This window comes from Eublepharis macularius, chromosome 3, assembly GCF_028583425.1.
Source record: "Eublepharis macularius isolate TG4126 chromosome 3, MPM_Emac_v1.0, whole genome shotgun sequence".
In the NCBI taxonomy this organism is placed as follows: domain Eukaryota; kingdom Metazoa; phylum Chordata; class Lepidosauria; order Squamata; family Eublepharidae; genus Eublepharis; species Eublepharis macularius.
Genome location: NC_072792.1, coordinates 36,453,858 through 36,471,115, shown reverse-complemented (window position 1 = coordinate 36,471,115; position 17,258 = coordinate 36,453,858).

Sequence of the window (17,258 nt, the reverse complement as noted above, 5' to 3'; positions counted from 1 at the left end):
GTTACAGCACTATAATATCACTATCTTGATATACCATAATCGTAATGATAGGTTGAGAATGTTATAACAATGACAATGACAATGAGAATGAGAATGACAACGACAACACCTACAGAACTGCAAAAGACAGAGCTACTTGGAACAGCGTACATGTTACGCTGATATCTACTTGATACTTAGGTCTCCGGTGGAAACTTGCATCAGCTTAGCAAGGCCAATCAATAATAATGTGACCTTTGCTTATTGTTGATTGTGTTTCAGATAATTTGAACAACAACAACAACAACAACAACAACAACAACAACAACAACAACAACAACAACAACAACAACAACAACAACAGATTTATATACCACCCTTCAGGACAACTTAATGCCTTCTCAGAGCAGTTTACAAATTATGTTGTTATTATCCCCACAACAATCACCCTGTGAGGTGGGAGGGGCTGAGACAGCTCCTAGAAGCTGTAACTGACCCAAGGACACCCAACTAACGTCAAGTGGAGGAATGAGGTATCAAACCCAGTTCTCCAGATCAGAGTCCCACGCTCTTAACCATTACACCAAACTGGCTTCTCTGAATGCCCAGCTTTCACTTTAAAGACTCTTCCCTCACAGAGATATAAGGGAAAAGGAAGGGGCTAGAGACTTACTTTTTTAAAAAAATGGAAGCTGGGAATCATTTTTTTTGTGTGTGTTTATATCTCTATATTGATATCAGGGTTGCATTTAATAATGATCAATAACAAAACTACTTGACTTCAGGGTGTGGGAGGGGGGAGGAGAGGGAGTGGTTTGACAATGACAGCAGTCCACTCATTGCCAAATGGGTTGGAGGTTGGTGGAACAAAGAAAACCAAAAGAAACATTATGCATAAGAAAAATGGCAACTCAAAATCAGCTTCCAGAAAAAGATTGCTGTAAAAGTGGTCTCCAAATAACTGGGGGGAAAACAGGGGGTAGGGGAAAACCCCAAAATGAAAACTAATGCACGAAAATGTGTGCGGAAATTAGGGGACAAACCAAAGCACTATGGTGTCAGAAGTGATGAAAAGACCTGTGCAGAAAAGCCTTTGGTGTAGGAATGAGTTTTTTGTTACTACAGAATGGAAAGGTGAAAACCATGGGGCTGCTTCACGTACTATACATTTCATGAGCATCTGATGAAGAATACTATGCAATGTATGATGTATACACGTACAGAACACATATACACATACACAGAATGGAGGGGTAGGGTGCTAACAAAGTTAATTGTTGCTATCTGGTACATGCACGCATGGTGAAAATGAATTTACTGGCCTCACGCAGTGAGTTTGATACAACCAGCATTTCCCCTGATGAAAACTGATGGAGGGGGTCTCCTGCTAGGGATTCTGGAACCTGCATGGACAAAATCGTATGTGATGGGGAAGAGTAAAGAAGAGAACTGGGTGGAATTGAGCTAAAAAGTTAGTTTGGGGCAGCTTGTTGTTGATGTCTGAATAAAATATCAACAGTCAATTGTCCCTTTATTAGAATCCCAACTAGAGATGGGCATGAACCAGAAAAAAACCGAACCATGAGGTTTGTGTTTCATCAAATTTCACGAACCACGAACCATGAACTTTCATGAGCCTGCCCCTGGTTCGTGAACTGGTCCATTTGGTTTGTGAAAACGTCACATCCAGGTCAGAAAATCATCACTTCCAGGCCAGCTGAAGGTCACTTCCGGGCCAGAAGAAGGTCACGTCCGGGTCAGCAGAAGGTCTGCAGGAAGTCCATCCCCTGTTGCCTAGGAAACTGATTGATTGGCACCAGGATGTCTGCAGTCATGAACCAAAAAACAAACCAAATGAACCAGCCTAAAGTTTGTGGCAGTTCGTCAGAAATGGGATCTGACAAACCACGGTTCACGAACCACGAACCAACCTGGTTCGTGCTTAATTTTGGTTCGTATTTTGGTTCATGCCCATCTCTAATCCCAACATTCATTATTAGAAGTAAAGAGTATCACCACCATGAAACTCTTAGAAAATGTGAGATAAAGGCTTGGTATGGGGTAAAAAATCATTACAGACCTTGTCATTTATTCACTGGTCTCTATGCTATTCCCCCTGGAATACTGGAAAAGTGAAAGTAGGATTCTGCAAATAGCAGAATGGAGGCCCTCACTCACTTTATAATGTAGGTGACCGCCAGAAGAATGCTTTAAGCACAAGGCTGCTAAGAGTTTTTTGTAACAGGCAGCTAAGAGTTGGAGATTCACATGATGGAATAGATTCCAGCAAATCCAGTTATAGTGTTGCTACATGGTACCTCTGGAATGTTAAGGAGGGTTAAAAAAAAGCACAGGAAACCTTTCTGTGTAAACTGTTAAGGAAAGAGAGTGTGTATACATTTGGTTCATCACCGTATCAAGCAGAATTGCAAAGACTGCTATTTACTTCAGCAACAAAAAATGTTTGATAGCATAAATTCTTACGTACATAAGTAGATTAGACATGACTCAGTACATTTGGTGAAGATACTGTCTTCTCATTAGGCACTTGTTGGAAGAGAAGCACTCCATAAAAGCAGATTTTAAAGAGCTATGGCCCTTGAGAGATATTATTTACCTATCCACTAAGGGTCAAGCTAAATGCTCTGGTTTTTAAGGAGTTGAGTCTGGGTTCCCCAGACCCAACTCAGGTTCCTTGCTGACAGGTTTGGGGAATGGCTGGTAAAAAGTAAAGGAGAGCCCAAATGACCTCAGAATGCCTCTACAGGGGAAGGAGGGGTTACTCCCCCTCCCCCTCCCTCCCCCTTCAACCTGTTTCCCATGTCAAAATAGCACAGGAGGGAGCGCCCCCCCCCCATTTTTTCTGTGCCATATGGAGTATTCTGTGCATGTGAAGCCAGACACAACTCTTTTAAAAACCTGCATGTCTAGCTTAATCCTTTGAGATCCCATTTATTCTCCTCTCTGGGATAAGTCCATTTTGCAGCATGTCAAAAAGGTCCAAGAAAATTACAGTCCAACACAAAATTAAGATCCAATAAAGTCCATTGGTTTGGGATAGGCAGCCAAGGAGTCACTTCATTTGTTTTTATGGAAGCCTAACAATTCAGATACCTTTGGGAGAGATGGGGGAGGTTGTAAGAGGGTGCAGCAGGTCATGTAAGAAAACACTAGACTATGGGAGCTGAATTGACAAAACTGGCCCAAGCAGAAGAGGTTTTGTTCTTCTAAAGTGGTTTTAATGATCTTTCTGTTTTGTGTTGTTGTGGGAGTGGTTTTGTGTAGTTTTGCAGTGTTCCTGTTGGTTTTTATTATTATTATTAATTGTTGCAGCAGATTCTGAAGAAATTTTTCTGGTTAGGTTTTAATATCAGTTAACTGAAGGTGAGGGTTTAGGTATTCTAAAAAACCGCAAGGTTGGTTTGTCTTGGATTATCTGGTTTGACATTTGTCCTGTTGGGATTGCTACATTGGCCCATAATTCTGCCTGGGATTCCCTGGCTTGACATTTGTTCTGTTGGCTTGTTGGCTCTTGCATTTGGAGGCTTTTGGAAGCAATTGCTATTGTGTGTTTGGCTACTGGCCTCTTTGAATTCTTTTCCCCCATAGGAAACAATGAAAACAAAAGGGAAGGCTGGTGTCTCCTTGTTCAGGGACCTATAGAATTGCTCCCCCAGCCCCATGATCTAAATTATTTGAAACTTGAGATGGCTTTAGCAGACTGGCAGCAATAGCTCCCCTGAAAGTTTGGTACTATTTGATTGAAAAACAGCTACTCAAGACTCCTGAAAAATGGGAGGATGGCACTCGAATAACTTCAGAATTTTAGGGAAAAAAACAAACTTGAATCCAAAAACAGTATCAAGAGACCCAAATATCTCTAGACACTGGTATTTATATCCTTCCCAATGTATGAATCTGAAAAATACCATTTTTAAGTGCACATCCCTAAGGATGAAGGGACAATCCTGAGACACCACCTAAGTTTATCTCCAGTGTCTTAGTCAAGGGGCAACTGGACTGAAGAAGTATAGGAACTGAACAGAGAAGGTCCACACTTCCAGTATCTCTATCAGTGTAGTGAAGACAGTAATGAAAGGATGAGGGATCCCAATGTTTATTGAGCCTTTCCCATGTAAAATCACTCCATCTCTTTCACCAGGAAAAACAGTCTGTCAGTTCTATAACCTTGGATGTTGGTGTGGCATTGTAAAGATTCTTAAGAGAGCTGCAGCTTGACAGTGATAAACCCTTACACTTCTACAACATTTTACTTGCGAACCAAAACAAGCTGTTTAACCCTTCTACAGAAGAGACAAGGCATTCATTATTGTATTGTTAAAATGAGGGGTCTCCGTGAGTCAAAAAACCAGGGGAGGAGGAAAAGTACAAATCATCACCTGATAATCTAGACTGCCATCCATAGCTTCACTCAGGGCCAAGCTACAAGTAACGAATGACACTTGAATGGCAAGTGTATTTCTGCCTGTTCACTTGCCCTCCACTCAATCCACTTGCCATTCAAGTGTCATTTGTCACTTGTAGCTTGGCCCTCAGTAACTTCAGCAAGTTATCCAACTTTCTTAATTCTACATTAGCTTTATTGACCACTTACCAGCATGCATTTATTGTACACCCTATACTAGCCAGCCTTAGAGGGGTCTGAGACAGGTGGAAGGGTTGATGCAGAAATCTGCCAGTCACCCCCCCCCACCCCACCCTGCTTTCTTTTCACATGAACAAGGGGTGGTGGTTGCCTGTCTGCTCCGTCAGCCAGGACTCATGAAAGCTGGAGCGATGGGAGGTGAAGAGAATTTTTATTAGGAAAAACATGTGGGTGCAGAGTATTTTTGTGACATTCTAGATCTCTTATCCTGTTTTGGATCCAAAGGAGTTAGTCGTGTTAGTCTGTAGTTGCAAAATAGTAAAGAGTCCAGTAGCACCTTTAAGACTAATCCATTTTATTGTAGCATAAACTTTCGAGAACCACAGTTCTCTTCATCAAATGCGTGCATCTACCTGAACATGCATGCATGTTCAGGGAGCTGGCTCAAGGTTGACTCAGCCTTCCATCCTTCCAAGGTCAGTAAAATGAGTACCCAGTTTCCTGGGGGTAAAGCGTAGATGACTGGGGAAGGCAATGGCAAACCACTCAGTAACAAAAAGTCTGCCAAGAAAACATTGTGACGTGACATTCCCCCATAGGTCAGTAATGACTCGGTGCTTGCGCAGGGGACTACCTTTACCTTTATCTAAAGTTGATTAGTCTTAACGATGCTACTGGACTCTTTACTATCCTGTTTTGATGGTCTTCTTACATGTCAGATCCGTTCTTATAACTGATCTCATTTGGTTTGGGATGTGTACATACATGTCTACAACTGATGGAGCAGTGAAGCTTGGTGAGGAACTATAACTCTGTGGTAGATCACTTTTTTTCTGTAGAAAGTCCCAGATTCAGCCTCTGATATATCTAGTGAAAAGGATCATGAGTAGCAGGGATGGAGAAGACCTCTGCCTGAGATCTTGGAGAACTATTGCCAGTCAAAGAGTCCATGCTGGAACTGATGGACCAATTCTTCGATAGTATTGGAATCGTATATTGAATCTTGACCTGGACATGGGGGAAATAGTTGTTTGGGGGGTAACAGCTTATCCAAGATTTTTTTAGCATTTACAATTGAATCATCATGAAATTTAATTAAGTCAGAATGTTCTACAGCATGCACCGTCTACCACCCTGTGTCCTGCAAATATTAACTCATGCTCATACATCTACACAAACACGCAATTATGCCTTGTGGTGTATATGTTCCATGAGCACATTCACTAACCAATGACAAATGTGTTTCTGCCTTAAAATGATAAAACTAATGGTTCTATTGCCACACCAGTCAGAAAAGAGACGGACACCAAGTTGGATCTAAGGGCCACTTTATTAACTTTATACAGACAAAACAAGCCAAACAGCGGCAAGGACCTAAAGCGGTACAGGTCAAGCCACGGTGTCCCACACTGGACCACCGCCTTGACCTGTCTGGGCGAGCCCCGAAGCCCCAGGTGGGACCCATCCAGTGGATGGGGCGGACCCAGCCGGCCAGGCAAATTTGGTCACCCCCCTTTAAGCTCCTGACATCTCAGCCATATAGCAGTGAGGGAAAGGACTCGCAGGCTGGGGTTCCCGAAGGCAGCCTGCCTGTGGGCCTGGCAGCCGTTACAGCAGTACCAGCCCTTTAGGCAGGCCCCTCTTCCCACATAGGGAAGCGCCAAGGGTGCTCACCGTCCCGCACCCTACTCCTACAAACCAGCCATGCTCCCCTAACAGGCACCACCTCGCACCAAATTCCTCAATCCCCAAACATCGGTGCAAGGTAGGCGAAAACCCCCCCTTTACCCAAGCCAATTCGGAAAGGGGGAAAAAATTCCTACCTGGCCCCATAACGGCAGCTGGCTACTCCTACACCAATAAATTAGGGAGAGGCGGGTGGGCCGAGCGACTAAGCTGCACTGAGCTGGGAGGGCAGAGCTGCGTCACTAATGCTCACTCAGCCCTCCCAGCAACTCCTTATAAGGAGGGAGGGGTGGTGCCGTCCATCCCTCCGGTGCAGCAATGAACGGCCCCTGGCTGAGCAGCGTAGCTGCTTGCCAGGAAGGGGCCGAATTAAAAACAGAACAACTGTATTAGGTTTCTAATGAAACAACAAAATCAACTGTGTACTGTTAACTGTGTATATAACAAGGGCTAGAGTACAAAATGAACTGAGTGGGAAGATCTTGGCCCCTGGGAAAGGAAATGTTAAATTGTAATTAATTTTCCTTTGGGGATTTCATGCAACAGACTGCCAGTGAAATGGACTGGATAGTGTGTGTGTGTGTGTTATGAGCCATCAAGTTACTTCCAACTTACGGCAACCTTATAAAATAATAATAACTGCTTATATATACTGCTCTCTAGACAGACAAATGTCCCAGTCAGCAGTGAACAAAGTCAGGTTATTATTATCCCCACGATACAGCTGGGGGAGCTGGGGCTGAGAGGAGTGGCTTACCCTGGGCCACTTACTGACCTCATAAAGGAATTCGAACCTGTCAAGTGCTGATTTGCCCAACCACTTAACCTGTCATGAGTCAGCCCCAGCCTCGACTGGCCACCTTACCTATTGCCTCAGAGTCCTCCTCAGAAGACGAGCAGGAAGGGCCAGCAGGACCTTCTCTAGAGCCAGAAGCCCCTGCAGAAGCTATTGGAGAGGAGGAGCAGTCAGAAACCACTGCTGCTGCTCCAGAGGGAATTCAGCAAGAACAGCCTGGAGCTTCTGCAGAGACTGTCGGGGACGAGGAACAGCCAGAAACCTCCACAGAGGCTGTAAGAGACACAGACTCCCCCAGGGCAAAAGCGAAACCCGAGCACCTGGGGCCAGCTGAAAGGAGGAAACATAGAGATAAGACAGCTCTGCTGGAGAGACGGAGGAGTGCCCATTTACAGGCACAGCACCGAGCGGAGCTGTTAGAGAGAGAGGCAACAGCTGTTCCTCATTAGGACAGCATAAAAGAAAGACACCGAGGAAACCAAGCGTGCAAGCAACTCAGCTCGCCACTCCCTGCTACCAGAGCGTTACACCTGGATGCTCTTGCCTTGCCTTGCCTTGTGCCCTGCTCTACTGCTTGATTGGACTTTGACCCCGGCCTGCCTTCTGACTACCCTTCTGCCTGCTCCTCTCTCTGACTGGCATATTGGTCCTGACACTTGGCCTGACTTCTTGACCCTGGTTTGCTGCCTTCTGGACTACTGACCTCCTGCCTGTTGTGTTCAGCCCTGCAGTACCAGTGAGCCTCCTGCCTGCTGTGCCCAGCCCTGTGCGCGACATAACCACTATTTTCCAGCAGCATCTCATCTTTAGCTTTGCTCTGATCTTGCAAACTGCAGGGTATGGCTTCCTTTATTGGGTCTTCCTCTTTTCCTACTGCCTTCCACTTTTCCTAATATTATTGTTTTTCCAACTAAGACTAGTTTCTTAATTTAATTTCATTTATTAGATTTCTTGCCTGCCCCGCAAGTGGGCTCAGGGCAGGTTACAACATTATGCAGTAATACACAATAAAAGATTAAATAGACAATTTCATAAAAGTTAAAACCACAATCTAAATGCAGCATGAGATGGTTCACCATAATACATCCCACACAGCAGTATCATGGAGGTATGGCAGGCAGGTCACCAGAATATAAAACAAGTGGACCAAAGGCCACAGCAGAGAGTCCAACCAGGCAGTTCGCCTGCCCCTCAATCACTACTGTAAGCCTGGCAGAACATCTCCATCTTACAGGCCTGACGGAACTGTAACAAGTCCCTCAGGGCCCTAGTCTTCTTGGTGGAGAGAGAGTTCCACCGGCTGGACCCAGGGGCAAAAAAGGCCCTGGCCTTGGTCAAGGCTAGGTGAACGTCCTTGGTTCCAGGGATCACCAGAAGGTGTTTGTTGGCAGAACACAGTACCCTCTGGGGAACATATGGCGAGAGGTGGTCCCGCAGGTATGTTGGTCACAGTCCATTAAGGGTTTTAAATATCATAGTTAGTACCTTAAACTTGACCCAGAACTTGACTGGGAACCAGTGCAGCTGACACAAAACAGGTCAAATATGCATCCTAACTGGAGTCCCAGTAAGGATACATGCTGCTGTATTCTGGACCAGTTGTAGCTTCCAGATCAGTCTCAAGGGCAGCCCTGAGTAGAGTGAGTTACAGTAATCTAATCTAGAGATGACTGTTGCTTGGATCACCATAGCTGGGTTGTCAGTCGAGAGGTAGGGAACAGGCTGCCTGATCCGACAAAGCCAGAAGAATGCAGATCTGGCAACTGCCATGACCTGGGCCTCCACTGAAAGAGAGGCATCCAGGACCATGCTCAGGCTCCTCACCATCAGCATAGGTGCCAGCAGTGCTCCATCTAGGGCTAGGAGCTGTATTCCTGAACCCGTCAAATATTGATCCAGGTACAGGATCTCTGTCTCCGTAGGGTTCAACTTCAGTCGACTCTGCTTTATCCATCCAGTCACAGCTGCCAACGCCCTGGCCAGGGTATCCTTCTTCAGGATAAGGTCAAAGTACCACAATCTGAGTGTTGTCATTTTATCTTCTGGAGAGAATTCAGGCTTGATTTGGCCTAGAACCCACTTATTTGTCTTTTTGGCCATCCATGGTATCTGTAAAACTCAGCTCCAGCACCACATTTCAAATGAATCAATTTTCTTCCTGTCAGCATTCTTCATTGTCCAACTTTCACATTCAAACACAATAATAGGGAATTCCATAGTGTGCATTATCTTGATCTTGGTCCCTGGAGAGACATTCGTATCCTTAAGGATATTTTCTAGTTCCCCCATGGCTGCTCTTCTAAGTTTCAATCTTCTTCTGATTTCTAGGTTGCACTTTCCCATTTGGTGGATGTTTAAGCCAAGGAACAGAAAATCTTTAACAATTTCAATTTTTTCATTGTCAGCCTTAAAATTGTGTAGTTCCTCAGTAGTCATTACTTTTGTTGTCTTGATGTTCAACTGTAATCCTGGCTTGGAACTTTCTCATTTAACCTTCATCAGTAGTTGTTTCAAGTCTTCAGTCTTCAGCTCTTCACATAAAGTGATATTGCTGACTACTTTTGAGTTTTTGCAAAACAAAAGTATCTGAAGTAGACATGGGCACGATCCAAAAAAACCCCTCGGATCTAGCCGTTCGTGGATCTGGGCTGCCGCCGAACACAGGTAGCCGATTCTAACTGATTAAGTCTCGTTTCCGGTCCAGAATCGGGAATTGGGGAGGCCAAAGAGGGAGGGCGCCCCTCTGTTTCCAGCAATATAGGAACGGTTGTTGTTGGCAGCGGCCGCCAGGCCCGACTGGCAGGGGGAGGCGGTGATGAGCCGCCTCCCCACAGGGAGGGAGGGGACATTCACACACACACATACTTAGAGTAGAGGGGGGAGTTTTTAACCCGGCAACGAGCCGCCTCCCCTCAGGGAGGGGACATTCCCAGGGCCAGATCTATGGTTGCCAGTGCCCAGGGCAACCGTAGTCAGGCTCTTGCGCTTGCACGTGCGCTCCTGGGTCGCCCTCCGCCCGCACAGCAAGCTGGCTGCCCCGGTGCGCTGTGGAGCTGGCGGCAGCACGAGTGGCTTGGAGGCTGCCCGCGCCATTCACCTGCCCGACGAGACAAGGGGTGGCCAGCTTGCCCATGCGCCCCTTGCCCTGGGGAAAGACAAACAGTGCGGGCGGCCTCCCAGCCACCTGCGCTGCCTTTTGCTTTTCCCGCAAGCCAGTCGCCCCTTGTCCTGGGGAAAGACGAACGGCGCGGGTGGCCTCCCAGCCACTCGCACTGCCTTTTGCCTTTCCCCAGGACAAGGGGCGGCTGGCTTGCCCGTGCACCCCTTGTCCTGGGGAAAGACGAACGGCATGGGCGGCCTCCCAGCCACCTGCGCTGCCTTTTGCTTTTCCCGCAAGCCGGCCACCCCTTGTCCTGGGGAAATGTGAATGGCATGGGTGGCCTCCCAGCCTCCCACGCTGCCTTTTGCCTTTCCTTTGTGCCCATGGCTTCAGAACACCCCCTTCCCCCTCCCTCCCCTGGGTTGCTGCTTCGTGGTTGGAAGGAAGTCTGCTAATCAAGGAAAGCTGGGCTTCCATTTGTGATTTGAGGGCGACAGAAGGAGGGCAAACACAGCTCATTCCCCTGACTCCGTTGCCCTGGAAATAAATTACTGTTGCCAGAGTGTCTGCAATTCCGAACAGAAACTGACCCATCTGATCAAGTCCCGAACAAGCAAACTCCCGACCGCTGGATCAGATGCCGTGGACGGAACCGATTAGCTGAGTCACGATGGTGCAAACGCCAAAATTGGGGGGGGGGTTGAAATCATAATTCAGATTGGGCCCATCTCTAATCTGGAGTAGGTTGTTACCCCTGATATTTAGAACAAGTTATTATTCTAGTTTTGTTTTGTGTTCTTATTTTGGATTAATGAATAACATTAGAGCTCTTCTGTTCCTCAAAGAACCATAGGTAAATCTCTTAATTAGAAAAAGCAGGAATTCATAGTGTTCACATTAAAGTCAGTTGTTACAGATTTCTGTCCTGGTGATTTGTTTTACAACATCAACATTCCAGTAAAATCTATGACATTTTCCCACTTCCATTTTACATGTATCACCATGGTTTTTTTAAGCAAAGAAGTAAATTCAGTGAGTGGTACTGCTTTTAGGGGCAGATGTTTGGATTTTCTAGTGCGATAAGAATTTACATGTGCACCAGATTTTTTAATATGAGTTATAACCAGTTTCTATAGAGGTTGACTTTTACAGTGCATTTATTTGTTGCTCTAACTTACTGGTGATTTTCTTTTTAATGTATTTACTACTTTTCAGTCAAGGGATACACAGTAGAATACTTGACCTTCATTGTTTATTCTAATTTTACAAGGCAAAAAGGCTACGTATATATTTAAACACAAAAAATGGGGTTTGCCATTTGTGTCTCGTAAACTAGTATAGAAACCTGAGCTGGAGGTAAAATATAGTTTATGCTCTATGTTGTTCATCTACTATTTCCATTTGGCCTTCAGAGGTATTTAAAAGCAAAACTGATTTATTGCATTGGAAAAAGCCCAGCCAATATCAAGCAATTTTTAGACATTGTTATAAGAAAACACAGCATGTGTGTAACAATCCCATGGATTTTAATTGGACATACTGTGTAAGTCTCATCTAGTTTTATTGCCTAGTAAGTCTATACTAGGGCCCTTTTCACGCTACTTACCTGCTCCCAGAACATTGTGAAATATCCCGCAAAAAATGCAGAAGATAGCGTCTTCTTGTGAAAGTTTTGCACGACATTGCACAAAACTCTCGTGAGAAGACACTATCTTCCACGTTTTTTGCACGATATTTTGCAACATTCTGGGAGCAGGTAAGTAGTGTGAAAAGGGCCTAGATTTCAGATCAAAAGATACTTAATTTTGGCTGGATTGTGCTCTGCATGTACACCATTTAGAACAAATGTTGGACAGAACATTTACCATACACAGTTCTCCTCCTCTGGTTTCGGAACCAAATTGTCCTGTTATCAGCTTCCTGCATCCTAAATTAGTCATATGGCTGAACCTTAGCCAATCAGAGATCACAAGAATGACCAAGACAATGTCACAATATTACCTATAAGTTTGTGTCATTGTGGGTTGTAACCTACAATTGTAAAAACAGTGGAATGTGAGAACAATTTTAACAAAAAAGGGAATGTTTTCCTAAACAAAATTGCAAGGAAAGGTGAAAACGTATGTAAAAAACAGAGAGTAATTTCATTTTGCCCTGACCTGGATAGCCCAGGTGAACCTGATCTCATCCGATCACAGAAGCTAAGCAGGGTCAGCCTTGGTTAGTAATTGGATGGGAGACCTCCAACAAAGACCAGGGTTACAGAGGCAAGAAATGATAAACCACCTCTGTTAGACTCTTGCCATGAAAACTCCACCAGGGGTTGCCATAAGTCAATTCTGACTTGAGGGCACTATCCACCACCAATTTCATTTTAGCCTATAGAAAAGTTTGGCATATGGCATCCCAGGAACGAATCTGGACAGCTGTTCAAAGAGTTCCATTTGGCTTCAGATCTTCTTTCAGTGTCTTCCATTCCTCCCTTCCTCCCCAATCTCTCCCCATAGACAGCAGAGCTATATGTAGTACCCCCTGGGGTGAGATGTATTGGAGTAAGTTTTCATATCCAGACAGCACATAGGAGAATTGGGTAGTCCCAAACAGCAATCTTCTTTATTGCTCCCAAAGGGGAGAAGCACTTGCACAAACACTTGGAACAGCAACCAGCTTACACACAGAACTGAACTCAACTGAGGCCCCTCCCGTACATACCTTGAGAGGGGGGCAGGGGGGAGACACAATGTAGTCTGTGATTGCTCACTTAAAGGCATACACACATACTTCACACTATGGAAGTGAGAGCAGAACCACAAGTGACAAAAGGCACAGATTGGACACTTGTCTGCTTCCCTCAAGTTTTGATGGGAAATGTAGGCATCCTGGTCTCGCAGCTTCGCTCTCTGACTGCTGTCCAATGGAGTTTTCAACTGTCACTTGTCCAACATTCCGCCAAGCTGCCTACATTTCCCATCAAAACTTGAGGGAAGCAGACAAGTGTCCAATCTGTGCCTTTTGTCACTTGTGGTTCTGCTCTGAGAGGCTGCTTTCAATGCATTGGGGGCAGCTGGCCTGGTTGGAAGTGATTCTCTCCTCTGCTGCTTTCTGCTTCATTAAGGAGTGAAATAGAACTGCAGGCAGCTTCTAACCAAGCTGACAGTTGTTGCAACCAGCACTCCCTCCTCTGTTTGTCAAGAAAGAGATGAGCAAAAGAACAAGCAGATGTGGGTAGAGAAGGAGATGGAGCGAATCGATCTCATGTGAAGCAGTCTATGGGAAAAAAATTAATTACCCACTACAGGTCTACAAGTATGGTTGGAATACCCTACTCTTTCTACTTCTGATTTCTCTTTTCCTTTTCTAGCCCTCACTTCTCCTCCACATGTTCTGTTCCCTTTTCTTCTCTTTTTATGGATTTACCATGTTCTTATTTTTATGCTAAAAGCATGACTAGTGCCTCATTTTTTCAATGCATTGTAACTGCTATTTTAAGCAATCGTATTATGAAACAATTCCTGCATGACCCAAGCGTAGATTCGCTGAGTGAAATTTATCCCAGGGTTACTGCCACATCCAGTGATAATGTGTACATGTGAAAAGGCCATCAAACCGAAGGCTGGTGCGTCATTTCAAAATCAATATTTTTTTCAATGGAGTCCATTTGCGTATTCAGCTGCTCATCATTAAGACTGATTTACATATACATGAAAGACTCTTGATGGCTGATAATGATTTGGGTGCAACAGGAATCTCCAATGCTCCCCTGGCATCTATAAACCGGGCTATCACAGATCTGCCACTATGTGCAGTACTTTCACATCATCTGAAAACATCTCAATGCTTTTCAGCAGAGTTGGCTCACACATCAATCTGTCATAATGTCCACACATGCCCATACTTATGATGTCTCCACACTTGCACCTGAATATGTGAACTGGCGATATTACAAAAAATTGCTATGTGAGCTGATCTGAAACTTCTGTCTTTGAAGTTGGATCTCTTATAATTTAATTTATTAGATTTGTATTCCGCCCTCCCCACACCAGCAGATCCAGGGCGGATCACAATTAAAATCAAACAGGTCAATCTTCACTTGCTTTCAGCAAGTGATGAACATGCATGTGTGAACTAGCACCAAATATACAGAAGCTCGCCATAGAGAAATCATGATACACGTCCGTTTGTGAACCACTGTGCCTTCCCAAGTGGAGTGACACCCTTCTAAGCCCGTGGACTTCAATGGATTTAGAAGGGTATATCTTTGCTTTGGATTACACTGCTAATCTATTAGTGCTAGCATTGTCATAAGCTTATCAAACTATCAGAAAATGTCCATATATTCAGACTTGAACAGTATTTGATTGTTACAGAAAATAATGTCAACACTGAAAAAAAACAGACTTTTTATAAGTTCTGCTTATATTCCTCTGCCAGCTGTAAGCCATACCTCCTGCCATCTGGACAGGTTCTTCTGGTGATTTCTCCTCTTTGTTGTTCTGAAGCGGTTGCTTTGATTCCACAAGTGCTTCCACGCTAACTCCTCTGTGATCTTATCAACCATTATTATTTAACAAAAGCATGCTGAGGTTTTACACTGGATTAAGAGTTTTATTTGTAAACTGTATCTGTGCTCAGCCTTGGGTATCTAGAGAGAGATTAATATATTCCTAGTGAGTTTATTTACAAGACTGTCGATAGAGTTTGAAAATAATACTCGGCCCTTAACTCTTACTTTGCTGAGCAATTTCGAATTATTTTTCTCCCTCTAAGATCTTTCATGAACAATATTTTGAGGTGGTTTCTTCAGGACTGTAAGTTTAAAAAATGCTTATTAATTTGTGGAGGATTATTTTCAGAGGCTTGCCTGATGATGGGTTAATTTTGGCAACCATTTATCAAGTGGTAACTTATTGTGGCATGTGTGTAAGTGCTAGATAAGCTCAGATGGTTGTTTTGTATTGCCTTGCTCAATGGTGGGGAGATATTATTTGTGCCAGGATTTTCCTCCTCTTTGACCATACAGGTGGCTGACTTATCAAGGGTGCATTGGACCAAGTTACCATGTGGTAAATGGTTGTCTGTATGGATACATAATTGCCAACAAATCATTTTCGTCATCATTTGGCAATCGAGGAGCTCAATCATCCACTGACTTAGTTCTAGGGTTGCCAGGTCCCCCAACCCCCTGGGCGGGAGGTTGGTGGCCTGGCACTTACCTTTTGGTGTCCCTCTCACACACATGCGGAGCGCACATGCATGCTCCTGGCCTACGCGCCATGCCACACAGGTTGAACACTTGCCAGCTTCCCTCAAGTTTTGATGGGAAATGTAGGCAGCTTGGTGGAATGTTGGACAAGTGACAGTTGAAAAGTCCATTGGACAGCAGTCAGAGAGCGAAGCTGCGAGACCAGGATGCCTACATTTCCCATCAAAACTTGAGGGAAGCTGACTAGAGTCCAACCTGTGTCAGGCGTCACTTGTGGTCCCGCTCACAGGAGCATACACTGGGAGACACGTCCCCCCTTGCTGGCCAGGTAAGTGAAGGCAGGGGGGTGGAGGGTGGAGGGAGGGAGAATCCCCCACCCTCAACAGGAGACTAGCAACCCTACTTGGTTCACAATATGTTGTGAGTCACTATCAGCACAGCTGAATGATTAATGATCAGTTCATTGTATATGGATGCTTACGCATAAAAAAACAACAACCCATAGTTTCACATGCGCAGCCTCATACTGCTTCCCCATGGCTTCTCTTCCTCACTGAGTTGGATCCAATCAGGTTTCCCCCTGGAGAATATAGGTGGAGGGGTCTCATTTGACTATTCAAAAAGGTTATGCTGGAGATCAGGGGACCTTCATGGACAAAAGCCATAGATGATGGGAGGACGAAGTAAGGATGAGAACTGGCTGAGACTGAGCAAAACAACGGCTGGGTCCAATCTTTTGTCTGCTTCTGCGTCTCTTCCTGCCTGTTGCCTACCAGTTCCTTAAAATATAATATACAACACGTATTTCACAGTAAGTTGCTTACAGGTATGGATTTCTTGATTTTGTGTTTGTTAATGACAAAGACAGGCAAACTGGCCATGACATCAAACCACTTTCATGTTCATGTATTTGGTGTATTTCATGTCTTTCTTACTCCTTCCTCCCACATCCACCAAATTGTCATTGTTTTAAACTTGTGTAACTAGCAAAAGAGGTCTTTTGGGTCTGTATGGTTTGTGTAATCTCTGTATTCCACTCCTGTATGACCCGGTGTTTCTTAACAGGAAAGGAAGGCAAACTGTCAAGGATGAATACTGCCAACTGCACAGGCAGAAAAAGCAGCAGTCACACATTAGGTGACTTCAACTGTGAGCGATCTGTGCTTGAGAACCAGATCGCTTAAGCGACATGACTTGGGAGGAGATTTGCCTAAAAGAAGTGACTAAGAAGGTTTTGTATGCCGACCATGCAGACAAAATATCTACTGCAGGCTACAATTCATAAATGGTAGCATTTATTGTCCATTATTAACAATTGTCCATTATTTACAAAAGCATAGCCTGCCTGCAATCCTGCAGCATATGAAGCAGTGCAGCAACTGCAGAGGCCCAAAGCTGCTCAGCGTGGCATCCAATTTGATTTTCAAGAAAAGCATCAGGCCAATCTGGTGTATGTGAGCAAGCATTTTGATCACTGTGGGTTCAAGAGCTGAAGTACATTCTTATGCCATTTGCTTTGTTTGGTGACATTTTAACAGATTGCCAGTTTACAAATTTTTAATCTCGACATTTACAGTTAATTAGGGACAAAGACAAACATAAGATTAGGAAGAACTCTTAACGATTTCTTAAGCTGAAGTTTGAACTCAGATTCTGCCTGTCTTAAAATGATTGACACGTATTCCTGCAAATCCAGTGTGAATGACAGATGTACATGTAAGCAAATTGAATCCTGTTTGCACAGTTCACTTTACTCCTCATTGCCACCCTAGTCGGAATGAAGAGGCAGACACCAAGTTGGATCTAAGGGCCACTTTATTAACTATATACATACAATACTAATAACAGCGGCAAGGGCCTACAGCGGTACAAGTCAAGCCACGGGGTC